At 41.9% G+C, this 12,457-nt stretch overlaps 1 long non-coding RNA gene across 1 annotated transcript; it reads left to right on the forward strand.

Moving 5' to 3' along the window:
* The first annotated feature begins 6,370 nt into the window (after positions 1–6,370).
* LOC143783453 (uncharacterized) lies at positions 6,371–7,456 on the forward strand. The gene is made up of 2 exons (XR_013217180.1): positions 6,371–6,620; positions 6,701–7,456. It is a non-coding gene; the product is annotated as an uncharacterized LOC143783453 (long non-coding RNA).
* The last annotated feature ends 5,001 nt before the right edge of the window (positions 7,457–12,457 follow it).

The following is a 12,457-nucleotide window of genomic DNA, read 5'->3' on the forward strand; positions in this document are numbered from 1 at the left end:
TGATGTGGTCCCTAAAAAAATAGTTTTGTAAATTTTGTTGGACAAATGAGAAATCGCTGGTCAACTTTTAACCCTTACAACTTCTGAACAAAAAAAAATGTTGTTTTAAAAATTGTGCTGATGTAAAGTAGACTTGTGGTAAATGACTTGTGGTAAATGTAATTTCTTAACTAATGTAATTTATTTCTGTGACATAACTGATTTAAGGGCATTAAAATTAAAATTTAGAGCATTTAAAAAATTTGAACTAATTTCCAATTTTTGGCCGCATGTAAAAGAGATTAATGAAAATGGGAATAAAGTCTAATGAAGTAGTGTTCGTGACGCCACCTTTGGTACTTGGCCAGGGATGGCCGACGCTGCTTAAAGGGGTCCTCTGGGGATGATGGTATTGCAGCAGAGGTGGTAAAGCTCCCCACAGGTAGACCTTAGTCCCCAGGGCTCCCGGTGTAGCTGGTAAGAGGGATGGTTGACGGTGGGGTGCAGGACTGAGGGTGCAGGAAATAATTGCAGGACATAGGGTTAACAGTTTCCTTTACCTTTTACAGGTGGAATTCAGGTACAGTCCAGGGTACAGGTAACAGGTGATGGTGGGGTCCGGGCAGCCTGGAAACAGCTTGGGATCCACTTAGCCAGTTGGGTTCGGAGGCCTTCCCTCTGCGCTGTATATCTAACCCTTGCTGCCTGAAACTCTGCACACGTCCTCTCAGTGTCTGTATTCTCAACCTGTATGGTTGACAGCTTGAACCTTTCATGGGCACTGTCCTTTCTCTGGCATCCCCAGGCTCCTCACTTGCTGTAGTACCTGCAGGTGTTGGATGGGGCAGGAGACTTGAAATCTCCTGCCCTCCGGGTTCAGTGGCTGGGTCTGGTCTTTTGGCATTTTCCTTTGGGATGAGCCCACTCGCAGCTCCAGACCCCAGGCTCCTCTCCTTTTGCCTCCTCTCCCCTCACAGTCCCTAGCAGATTCTCCTAACTCCTCCTCCAGCAAGAATATATAGGGAAGCTACCCTGAAGCCGGGTTTAGAGCTCCCCCTTCTGGCCTGGAGTCAGAATGGTGTTGCATGTCAGTATTACCCGATTAATGGATCCCTCCTTGTTTCCAGGCATGACATCACCTCCCCCGTGAGGAAGGCAATACCATTGTGGCATCTGGACTCCTAGGGTGCCACAATGCGCATTGCACTCCATTACTATCCCTAGGGATTGATGTCAGCTGTGATTTTTGACAAAGCACACCTGACATCAACCCCAGCTACCATTACCCTGATTGCCACCACACCAGGGCAATCGGGAAGAGCCAGGCAAAGCCCCAGAATTGGTGCATCTAATGTGATGAGCTACTTCTGGGGTGACTGTGGGCCGGTATTTTTAGGCTGGGAAGGACCCAATAACAATGGATCTTCCCAGCCTGATAACAGGCTCACAGCTGTCTGCTTTACCTTTGTTGGTTATCAAACATAGGGGGGATCCCATGTCGTTTTTTTTATCTATTTATCAAGTTAAACAAAGCTAAACACCTTTAGTGCCACAGGAAAGGCACTAAGGGGTACAAGTTTATTATATGTACGGGGCTTGTGTCATTAGATGTCTACAGGATATCTATCTTTTCTATCTGTCTATTTTGACAGTTCTGGCTGTGAATTTACTGTATTTGGCTGATGAAATTTTGTGGTTCCTTTGAGATGTGTGGGAAAAAAAAAAAAATTCTCACTCCCATTGATTTACATTGGCAAGACCCATCCGATATATGTGGCCACTCGTAGGATGCTGAGATTTTTTTCCTCTGCCTGATTACAGCTGAGGGAACACTCCAGGTCAGTACTGCCTCAGTAAATAACATTGGTCAGAGTGCAATGCGTTGTCTTCTCGCATTGCACTCGGTGATTTTATTACACGCAAGTGGGAGCGAGACCTAACACTAATGCAGCTTGTTAGACCCTGATTTTGGCACAGAGTAATAGGATACTGCAGCTGGCAGTTCCCGAGGGCATTAGTTGGCCTCATGATACCGTTGTATACACCTGCATCTTGCAATCACGTTTCTGGAGTGACAATTGTGTGAAAGAGGGAGCACACATTTTCTCTTAAACATCTAGATGTTGGTGACATATTGACAGTGGCATCTAGTAGTAAACAGCCATGATAGGCGCTAGTGTCAACATGAGTGATTCAACACTACGTCAATTGTAATGTACAGCTGATTCCCCTGGGGGTGCGCTATTCACTTGTTCCTCAGTGCCATATACAGTGGTAGCTGCGACGCCACCTAGTGGAACCTGCGGGCAATCAGTATTGTATCGATAAACAATATGTCCATCACTGTTCAGGGGATTTAGAACTCTGGGCTGTAATCACTGTAAAGATACGTTATAAGCCAGAAATCAGCACAGAATTTTGCATTTACAATTTAAACAGTGAAGCAATATAAGAGATTCACTGGAAAGTTTAATTTTCTACTTTGTATTGCATTCAGTTTCTATATCCAATGTGTAATAAAAATAACAATATCAAATATCAGCAAATTCCGTATTCGTATTTACAATGTTAGTTTTCAGAGGTCAATGAAATCTGGAACCTTTTCTCAATCATATCTATTGACAATCAGACTGTAGGATGACCTAGTACCTTCCATATCACCGCTCTGTGAATATATGAATTTAGATTTAGATGTACATAGTATATTTATCTAACACAGCACCTTATTGATCTCGGCATGCCTACTGTGAGTAATGTATTATGAATTCATTATTGAATGCCTGAATATTTTTTAACACATTATCTAGGGTGACGTTAGAAAGACTCTGAGACCCTTATTGTATTCAGTCTTCCACTCCTGCTCCAGTTTAGCTTATAGGGTCACTGATAGGTTTCCAGAAAAATGTATCAAGTTATTAAAAAGTACTTTCTGATATTAATATAGCGTTACCTCTTGGGCATTCATTTACATGTGGAGACATACTTCTAACACATATGAACTTCTTGTTTGCTGTAAAAAAAAATGTTTATCTAAAGCCCCAAATGAAGTCCATCTAGATGATATCAGGTTGATAGATGTGACGTGATGATAACTAACAAATTGATTATGAATAGTAAAGCTTAATGATTTCTTGGTATGGATTATAGGGAAGCTGTCACCAAGTAGGACCATCATCTGTAAGCCCTCTGTTGAAACTTTGTAGAAGGCTGAATGTACTCATTGCACTCTGAAAAACACACACAAAAAAAGCTTTTATTATACTTACATAAGGCGCAGTCAGGTCTGATGGGTGTTGCAGGTCTTCATCCGATGCCTCCTCTCTTCTTGCGATCACCGTCTCCTTCTTGCTTCGTGTGGATGATGCATCCTACGTCATCCACAAAGATTCCTCCATCGTTCTCCTGCACAGGTGTATGTCGAAGACAGGGCAAAGTATTGTTGTGTGCATTCGCAGGTGTCCTTTGTCCTTTTGCCCTCGGTAGTATAGAGAGAAGCACGCCCGCGCACAAGTGCGATGGAGGACACTGTGTGGATGACGTAGGAATAACGTTTCTTCTTACGGAAAGCGACATCTCAAGCCTGACATGCCGAGGTGAGGAGACTTTTAGACTGTAATGCTGGCTCCCGGTCAGAGGCCTCTCACCCATCCAAACCAGATCTCACACTTTGCACTGATGAGGGGCAGTACTCAGAAATGCAGTGTCTGCAAATTGGGATTCTGGTTTTGGCTTATATCCTAAGGCATGCAACAAGGCTCATTGGAGAGTCGAAATTGACTTTTAGGATTGCTACTTTCTAAAGGTGGCACTAGCGTTCGAGTCCTCTTCCTCTTCCTCTCTGAAGTGACATTTTACAAAAGTATCAGACCCACAGTAAAACACAGAACAAGTCTACGTTGGGAAAAACATTTGTGAGTACTTGTTACTTAATCACAGTGGGAGAACGATCCGTCTAGTAAATAACAACATCAGTGCACGGATTAGAAATGGTTCAATCTCACCCAAATTGTGACATACTGGATCGTTTCTATTGGGAGCACATGATCTGCACAGGCCTTCAAGAACCTCACATCGACTCAGTACCCAAAGTTAGCCCTTATATGTATATTGTCCTACTTTGTCCCTGTTTGCTTTCTTCCCATGGTACCCAAACTTAGTTTTAAAAATAATTTGCTCCATTTTGTCCCTGTTTTCCTTCCCAAAATAGGGCCATTTACATAGCAGTGCTAAGTTTGGGTAATAACCCTGTAAGGGCAACAATATGGAGAATTTGAGGGACAGTGCAGAGCAATAGAAGGTGCAACAACCTAAGACCAAACCACCTGAATTATGTACTCCCGACTGGAACGGAACATTATGCCATGATTTGGGCGAGAGTGAACCATTTCTTAGGCTAGGTTCACATTGCGCTAGGTGAGTCCGTCTAACGAACACATTTTTAAGTAGTGAAAACGCAATATAACGCACATACTAACGCGCCCATAGACTTGCATTGTCTGACGCCTCGTTAGTCACATAACGTTTTTTCTGATGGACCTTGGAACGCGGCTTGCAGCGTTTTCGGGTCCGGCCAAGCTAACGCAATACTAACGGAAGCGTTAATTCTGCCATTGATGTCTATGGCAAACGCAGCCAGACGCAAATCTTGATAAATTTCCAAATGGAACCATACGTTTTAATAGCGTTTGAGGGAGGTCCATGTGGTCATGTGACAGGAAACAGGATTTCGGCCATTAATGTCCCCAGCACACATCCTGAGGCCTGCTCCACACCAGAGAAAAAGTGTCTTGCAAAAGATCACAGGAAATGTAAGTACATTTGTATATATATATATATACTAGATGGTGGCCCGATAACGCATCGTGTATTCTAGAATATGCATGTCCACGTAGTATATTGCCCAGCCACGTAGTATATTGCCCAGCCATGTAGTATGTAGTATATTGCCCAGCGACATAGTATATTGCCCAGTGACGTAGTATACATCACAGAGCCACGTAGTGTATTGCACAGTGAAGTAGTGTACAGCACCCAGCGACGTAGTATACAGAACCCAGTCACGTAGTATATTGCACAGCAACGTTTGTCACAGTACCCTGTGTGAGCGGTGAGCAGAGGGGTGTATGCGGGCGCCGGGCAGTGAGTGCGGGGCGGCCCTTTTTTTTCTGACTGTGCGCGTCGCTGATTGGTCGCGGCAGCCATGATAGGCAGCTGCCGAGACCAATCAGCGAATTTATACCGTGACAGAAGGACAGAAAGACGGAAGTACCCTAGACAATTATATAGTAGATATCTCTGTATACATCATGGGAGTCTGTATTGTACGACGGATGTGTGTGTACTAAAAATGTATTGCTTTGTTGCAGATGTCGGATAGTGAGGGAAGCAGCAGCAGCGTGTCTGCGGTTTTTTCTTCTCAGTCGGTAGGCTTGCACTTTAAAAAACCACTAAAATTTGTGTGAAAATTCAGTGTATTAAGCTAAGCACGTGTATAATCATGTTTTTATTGCAAATAGGAGTCTTCGGAGCCCGAGGCTGCTAGGCCCCCCTCAAAAAAACAGGCAAAACCAATAAAGGTACATGGCAGACATTTTTAAGTTTTGCAAACATAAATTTATTGATCAAAGAAACGTAATTTTTTTTTTCCATTTACATACACAATAGGTTGTGGCACACGGAGGACACAAGAGGAAGAAGGTTCCTCGCCGTCTGTCGTCTCCACAACTGCCAGTGGTAAATATAAAACTTGAAATTTTCTATCCAATATTTATCTACAATCTATCTATCCACTATCTCTCTCTCTCTCTCTCTCTCTCTATCTTTCGCTGTATCTATCTATGTATCTATCTATCTCTGTATCTATCTATGTATCTATCTATCTCTGTATCTGTCTATCTCTGTATCTATCTATCTCTGTATCTATCTATCTCTGTATCTATCTATCTATGTATCTATCTATCTATGTATCTATCTATCAGTCTACCAATAAACTGAAATTGAACCTTTCAACATAACGTTTTGTGTTTACATAGTCCAAGTCAGCGAGCCAAAAAAAGAAAAGGATTGTGGTTGACGAAGAGCCGTTGACCATTCACAACGAGACACTGATCAACCTTGTGGAAGCCAACCCCTCAATATGGGACCAAAGCGACAGCTCCCACCATGACATAGTGAAGAACCGCAAGTTGTGGGATCAAATTATCTCTCACTTCGATCCCCGATACATGGAGAAGTCGTCAACCTCAAAGAAAAAAATTGGTAAATATTGGTGATGTTAAATTGTCTACTATCTATCTTTGAACTATCAACTACCTATACACTAAACTATTTCTCTATCATCTATAATTACTATCTATCAACTATCTATCTACTAGCTATATATCAACTATCTTAACTAACTATACACAATTTTTAAACTATCAATATAAGAACTGTCTACTAATATATATATTTTTTTTTTACCTTTTTTTAAAACTTACAGCGGATGCGGTCCATACCCGTTGGAAATCAATAAGGGACCGCTTTGTCCGTGACTACCGGAATAGTCAAAATGCACCAAGTGGAGCAGGTGCAAAACGGGTGACCCCGTATGTGCATTACGAGCAATTGCTCTTTCTTCAAAAAACAGTGTCTCAGCGCTCGTAAGTACAAATTGGTCTGTGTGCGAGACAAAATTGTTTAAAAATTTAAGCAAAATATATATATATTTTTTTGGTTACAGCACGATATGCAGTACCGCCGCGCCTAGACAGGCAGAAGAACTGGAGCCATCTCCACTGGAACCAAGTCAGCAAACGGGCGCTGAAGACGTGTCTGTCATCAGCGAGCCACGATCTGGGGAGAGAAGCACTGTGGCTTCAGGTGTGAGTGCCCGGTTGCAATCACTGCGTGGACGCAAGCGAGCTTCACAAAAAGATGAAGCTGATGCCATTATTGTCGATGGACTCCAGCGGGTTGAGGACATGTGTCGGAGTGAACTGAAAGACCTGAGGCGGGAAATTACCGACTTGCAATCTCGCGAGTCTGTATATTCTGCAAATGAGTGGAAGCTACTTTTTTTGTCCTATGTTCCTGTAGCACAAAATATCCCGGCACACAGAAACCTTTTGTTTCGGCAAAGACTGAATGACCTTCTTGAGGAATTTGTGGGCCCCCAGGAACCAGCTCCATCGAGAACCAGAAGCATAGACATGCCGGCCTACAACCCTCAATATAGAGCCCGGTGTGAACCGAGCATGGAACATCAGAGACAAAGTAGCAGTCCATCATACACCTGGGCAGACAATACGCCCGCGCAATACCAGAGTCTATAGTACAGCTCACTGTCCCCAGCCAGGTGCAAACTGTGTTTCACGTTTTTTGGTTTATTGTTTTTTTTCCCACCCAATTTCGTGTGTGTTTTTTTACATCCCTATGGGATATCATATGTAACAAGTTCACAACTGTTCTTTCATAAAAATTTGGAAACTTAAGTAAACTGTTTAAAATCTGATTCTTGTATGACTGTGAACACAACATAACAGTAATGTAACATTTTACAAGACATATTTTACAAGACATATGGGAAATAAAAAAAAATAAAAAAAAAACACATCAGGACACAGCTTCAGACTTTAAATAAATGTTACACGTGTCTGTCTTGCCATGGAACATGCCCCTCATGTATGAAGTACTGTGCAAATTGGTCACGAATCCTCATTATTTGTGCTGTAGACCGAACAGCAGTAGATTCAATGCTCATGAGGTTCGACTCACATTCATCAGGGTCAACCACCTGGGGTTCATGTCTGGCCACAAAATTATGCAGACAGATGGATGCCTTCACAACACGGTCCACATTTTCTGGTTGCAGTTGCATGCACGTTAGTAGAATTCGCCATTTTAATGTCAAAATACCAAAGGCGCACTCCACATAGCGTCTTGCCCGACTCAAGCGATAATTAAAAATGCGCCTGGTGGAGTTCAGACTGCGGCTTGAGTACGGTTTGAGGAGATTTTGACCAAGTTGGAACGCCTCATCACCAACTAAAGGGCAAACTTGGGTCTTCGGTCCCCGGTAGAGGTCGTGATGAGGGTAAGTTAAAATTGTTGCTGTACAAACATCTCCCCATGTTGGAGTCTCTGAAGACTCTTGAATCGTTAGTACGGCCATACGCACCAATATCCACAGCTACAAACCGGTATCTTGCATCCGCAATAGCCATCAAGATTATCGAGAAGTAGTTTTTATAATTATAGTACAGGGACCCACTATGTGCTGGTTTCTGAATCCGTATGTGCTTGCCGTCCACGGCACCAATACAATTGGGGAAATTAGCCACATCCTCGAACTGTTGGGAAATCGCTAGCCACATTTCTGATGTTGGGGTTGATAGCACAAGTGGTTGCAAGGTGTTCCAAATGGCATCACAAGTTTCCCGAACCAGTTGGCAAATTGTTGACTTCCCCAGTCTAAATTGGTAATGCAGTGACGCAAAAGATTCTCCAGTAGCCAGATATCTGTTGGCATTCAAAAAGAAAAAAAAAAGGAAATTGTTTAGGATTTTAAAGGACAACTAAAAGGCTACATACAATAGAATATACAATTGCTAAATGAACATTATGCCCCACGATGCCTAGATCTAGTCTTTGTCAATAGAATGAGAAAAAATTTTATAATTACCTCACAGTCACTACTAATCGTTCCTCCGCACAGATGCTTTCAAGGAATGTGCTGCGAAGATGATGTATCTCATCCTTCACATGTGAAAGCAGAACATCAAAGGTCTCAATGGACATCCGTAATAGCGTTGGAATTTTGAAGGGTGATCCCGAAGCTGAAGATACAGGGTGTGAAAGGCACCATATGTACTCCGCAAGAAATTAACTTCGTGGATCCAATATCTCCTTTGCGAACTACGCTTTCTCTGCCGAAGTCGCAACCGCATCAAGCGAAATCGAACCAGCTCAGACACAAACATCTTGCTAGCAGAAGTTCACTCAATGCTTTCAAAATGGAGAATGAGTCTGCACCCACACCCCGACGAGGACAAAAGGAGAAAAAAAAAAAACTTTATTGACAGTGACAAACGCAGACAAACGGATACATCACGAACGGACATCAAAATGAGAAAAACGCTGTCAAAAGCGTTAACGCAAGCGTTAACGTGAAGCCGATTTTTCGACAAATTTGATCCTTTTCTGTACATGCCTTTAACGGATCCGTTTAACGCCATGTACTTGACGCAATGTGAACCTAGCCTTACACATTCACTGGTATTATTGTCTACACTTTTAGATCTTCATCTTTATCACTATTGGGTTTACCATTCTGCCACAGTGATTAAGTCACAAGTACTGATAAATGTCTCACTGCACATAGAGTTATATGTTTGTGCATCTTATACTTTTCAAAGATGTATTTTTAATGCATATCAAGTAAAAGTTAAAGGGTTTGTCCACTAATAGGACAACCCCTTCTTACTCTACTTTCCCTTGGAAAGTAAAAACTCCTTAGGCTGGAGTCACACCTAACGTATAAAAATACAGTCCGTTTTTTATGGCCGAGATACGCAGAAATATTCATGAACAGTGATCCGTATGTCATCAGTATTCAATGCAAGGAAGCGATTTTTTTCTCCAAAAAGTATCCGTGTGTCATCCGTATGGCATCCATATGACATCCGCTTGGCGAGTATTCCTCGCTGGCAAAATGGACATATAATGGATCCATGGGCTCAAGTATTCGTGAAAACATATATACAGTCTATAGTCTATATATATATATATATATATATTTATGTCAGTGAGAACCACATATTTATATATGGATAGCAGAAAAGCGGGTAATTCAATTGTCGGCTTTTGCTAAATCCTTACCGAACCGGACAGGATATGAGACATGGTTTACACACAGTAAACCATTGCATATCCATTATATTTTTATATATCACTCACTAATAATGCTAGTAGTGTGTGTGTGCAAAATTTGGGAGCTGTAGGTGTTAAATTAAAGGGTTAATTCACGGAAAAAACTGGCGTGGGCTCTCGCGTAATTTTCTCCACCAGAGAGGGAAAGCCAGTGACTGAGGGCAGATATTAATAGCCTAGAGAGGGACTGTGGTTATTGGCCCCCCCCCCGGCTAAAAACATCTGCACCCAGCCACCACAGAAAAGGCGCATCTGTAAGATGGGGAGATCTCTCCCCACTGCTCTGTGGCATTGGCATATGGGGTAATAAGGGGTTAATGTCACCTTGCTATTGTAAGGTGACATTAAGCCTGATTAATAATGGAGAGGTGTCAATAAGTCACCTATCCATTATTAAGCCACTAGTCTGAAAGGGTTAGAAAAATACACACACATTAAGAATAAGGTATTTTAACCCCTTAGTGACAGAGCCAATTTGGTACTTAATGACCGAGCCAATTTTTACAATTCTGACCACTGTCACTTTAAGAGGTTATAACTCTGGAACGCTTTATCGGATCCCGCTGATTCTGAGATTGTTCTTTTCGTGACATATTGTACTTCAAGTTAGTGGTAACATTTCTTCGATATTACTTTCGATTATTTATGAAAAAAATGGAAATATGGCGAAAATTTTTAAAATTTTGCAATTTTCAAACTTTGTATTTTTATGCCCTTAAATCAGAGAGATATGTCACAAAAAATAGTTAATAAATAACATTTCCCACATGTCTACTTTACATCAGCACAATTTTGGAAACAATTTTTTTTTTTGTTAGGGAGTTATAAGGGTTAAAAGTTGACCAGCAATTTCTCATTTTTACAACACCATGTTTTTTTTAGGGACCACATCACCTTTGAAGTCATTTTGAGGGGTCCATATGATAGAAAATAACCAAGTGTGACACCATTCTAAAAACTGCACCCCTCAAGCTGCTCAAAACCACATTCAAGAAGTTTATTAACCCTTTACGTACTTCACAGGAACTGAAACACTGTGGAAGAAAAAAATGAACATTTAACTTTTTTTTGCAAACATTTTACTTCAGAACCATTTTTTTAAATTTTCACAAGTGTAAAAACAGAAATTTAACCACAAGTTTTGTTGTGCAATTTTTCCTGAGTACGCCGATACCCCATATGTGGAGGTAAACCACTGTTTGGGCGCACCGCAGAGCTTGGAAGTGAAGGAGCACCGTTTGACTGTTTCAATGCAGAATTGGCTGGAATTGAGATCGGACGCCATGTCGTGTTTGGAGAACCCCTAATGTGCCTAAACAGTGGAAACCCCCCACAAGTGACACCATTTTGGAAACTAGACCCCTTAAGGAACTTATCTAGATGTGTGGTGAGCACTTTGAACCCCCAAGTGCTTCACAGAAGTTTATAACGTAGAGCCGTGAAAATAAAAAATCGTATTTTTTCTACAAAAATGATCTTTTTGCCCCCAAATTTTTATTTTCACAAGGGTAACAGGAGAAATTAGACCACAAAAGTTGTTGTGCAATTTCTCCTGAGTACGTTGATACCCCATATGTGGGGGTAAACCACTGTTTGGGCGCACCGCAGAGCTTGGAAGAGACGGAGTGTCGTTTTACTTTTTCAATGTAGAATTGGCTGGAATTGAGATTGGACGCCATGTCACGTTTGGAGAGCCGCTGATGTGCCTAAACAGTGGAGACCCCCCACAAATGACACCATTTTGGAAACTAGACCCCTTAAGGAACTTATCTAGATGTGTGGTGAGCACTTTAAACCCCCAGGTGCTTCACAGAAGTTTATAACGTAGAGCCGTGAAAATAAAAAAATCGCATTTTTTCTACAAAAATGATCTTTTTGCCTCCAAATTTTTATTAAACCAAGGGTAACAGGAGAAAATGGACCCCAGAAGTTGTTGTACAATTTGTCTTGAGTACGCCGACACCCCATATGTGGGGGTAAACCACTGTTTGGGCGCATGGCTGAGCTCGGAAGCAAAGGAGCGCCATTTGACTTTTCAATGCAAAATTGACTGGAATTGAGATCGGACGCCATGTCGCGTTTGGAGAGCCCCTGATGTGCCTAAACAGTAGAAACCCCCCAAAAGTGACCACATTTTGGAAACTAGACCCCCCATGGAACTTATCTAGATGTGTAGTGAGAACTTTGAATGCCCAAGTGCATCACAGAAGTTTATAATGCAGAGTCGTGAAAATAAAAAATATTTTTTTTTTTAACAATAAAGATTTTTTAGCCCCCAAGTTTTTATTTTCGCAAGGGTAACAAAAGAAATTGGACCCAAAAGTTGTTGTCCAATTTGTCCTGAGTATGCTGGTACCCCATATGTGGGGGTAAACCACTGTTTGGGCGCACGGCAGAGCTCGGAAGGGAAGGAGCGCCATTTTGGAATGCAGACTTTGATAGAATGGTCTGCGGGCGTTATGTTGCGTTTGCAGACCCCTAATGTACCTAAACAGTAGAAACCCACCAACAAGTGACCCCATTTTGGAAAATCGACCCCCCAAGGAACTTATCTAGATGTGTAGTGAGA

Source organism: Ranitomeya variabilis, chromosome 6 (assembly GCF_051348905.1).
Source record: "Ranitomeya variabilis isolate aRanVar5 chromosome 6, aRanVar5.hap1, whole genome shotgun sequence".
Taxonomy (NCBI): domain Eukaryota; kingdom Metazoa; phylum Chordata; class Amphibia; order Anura; family Dendrobatidae; genus Ranitomeya; species Ranitomeya variabilis.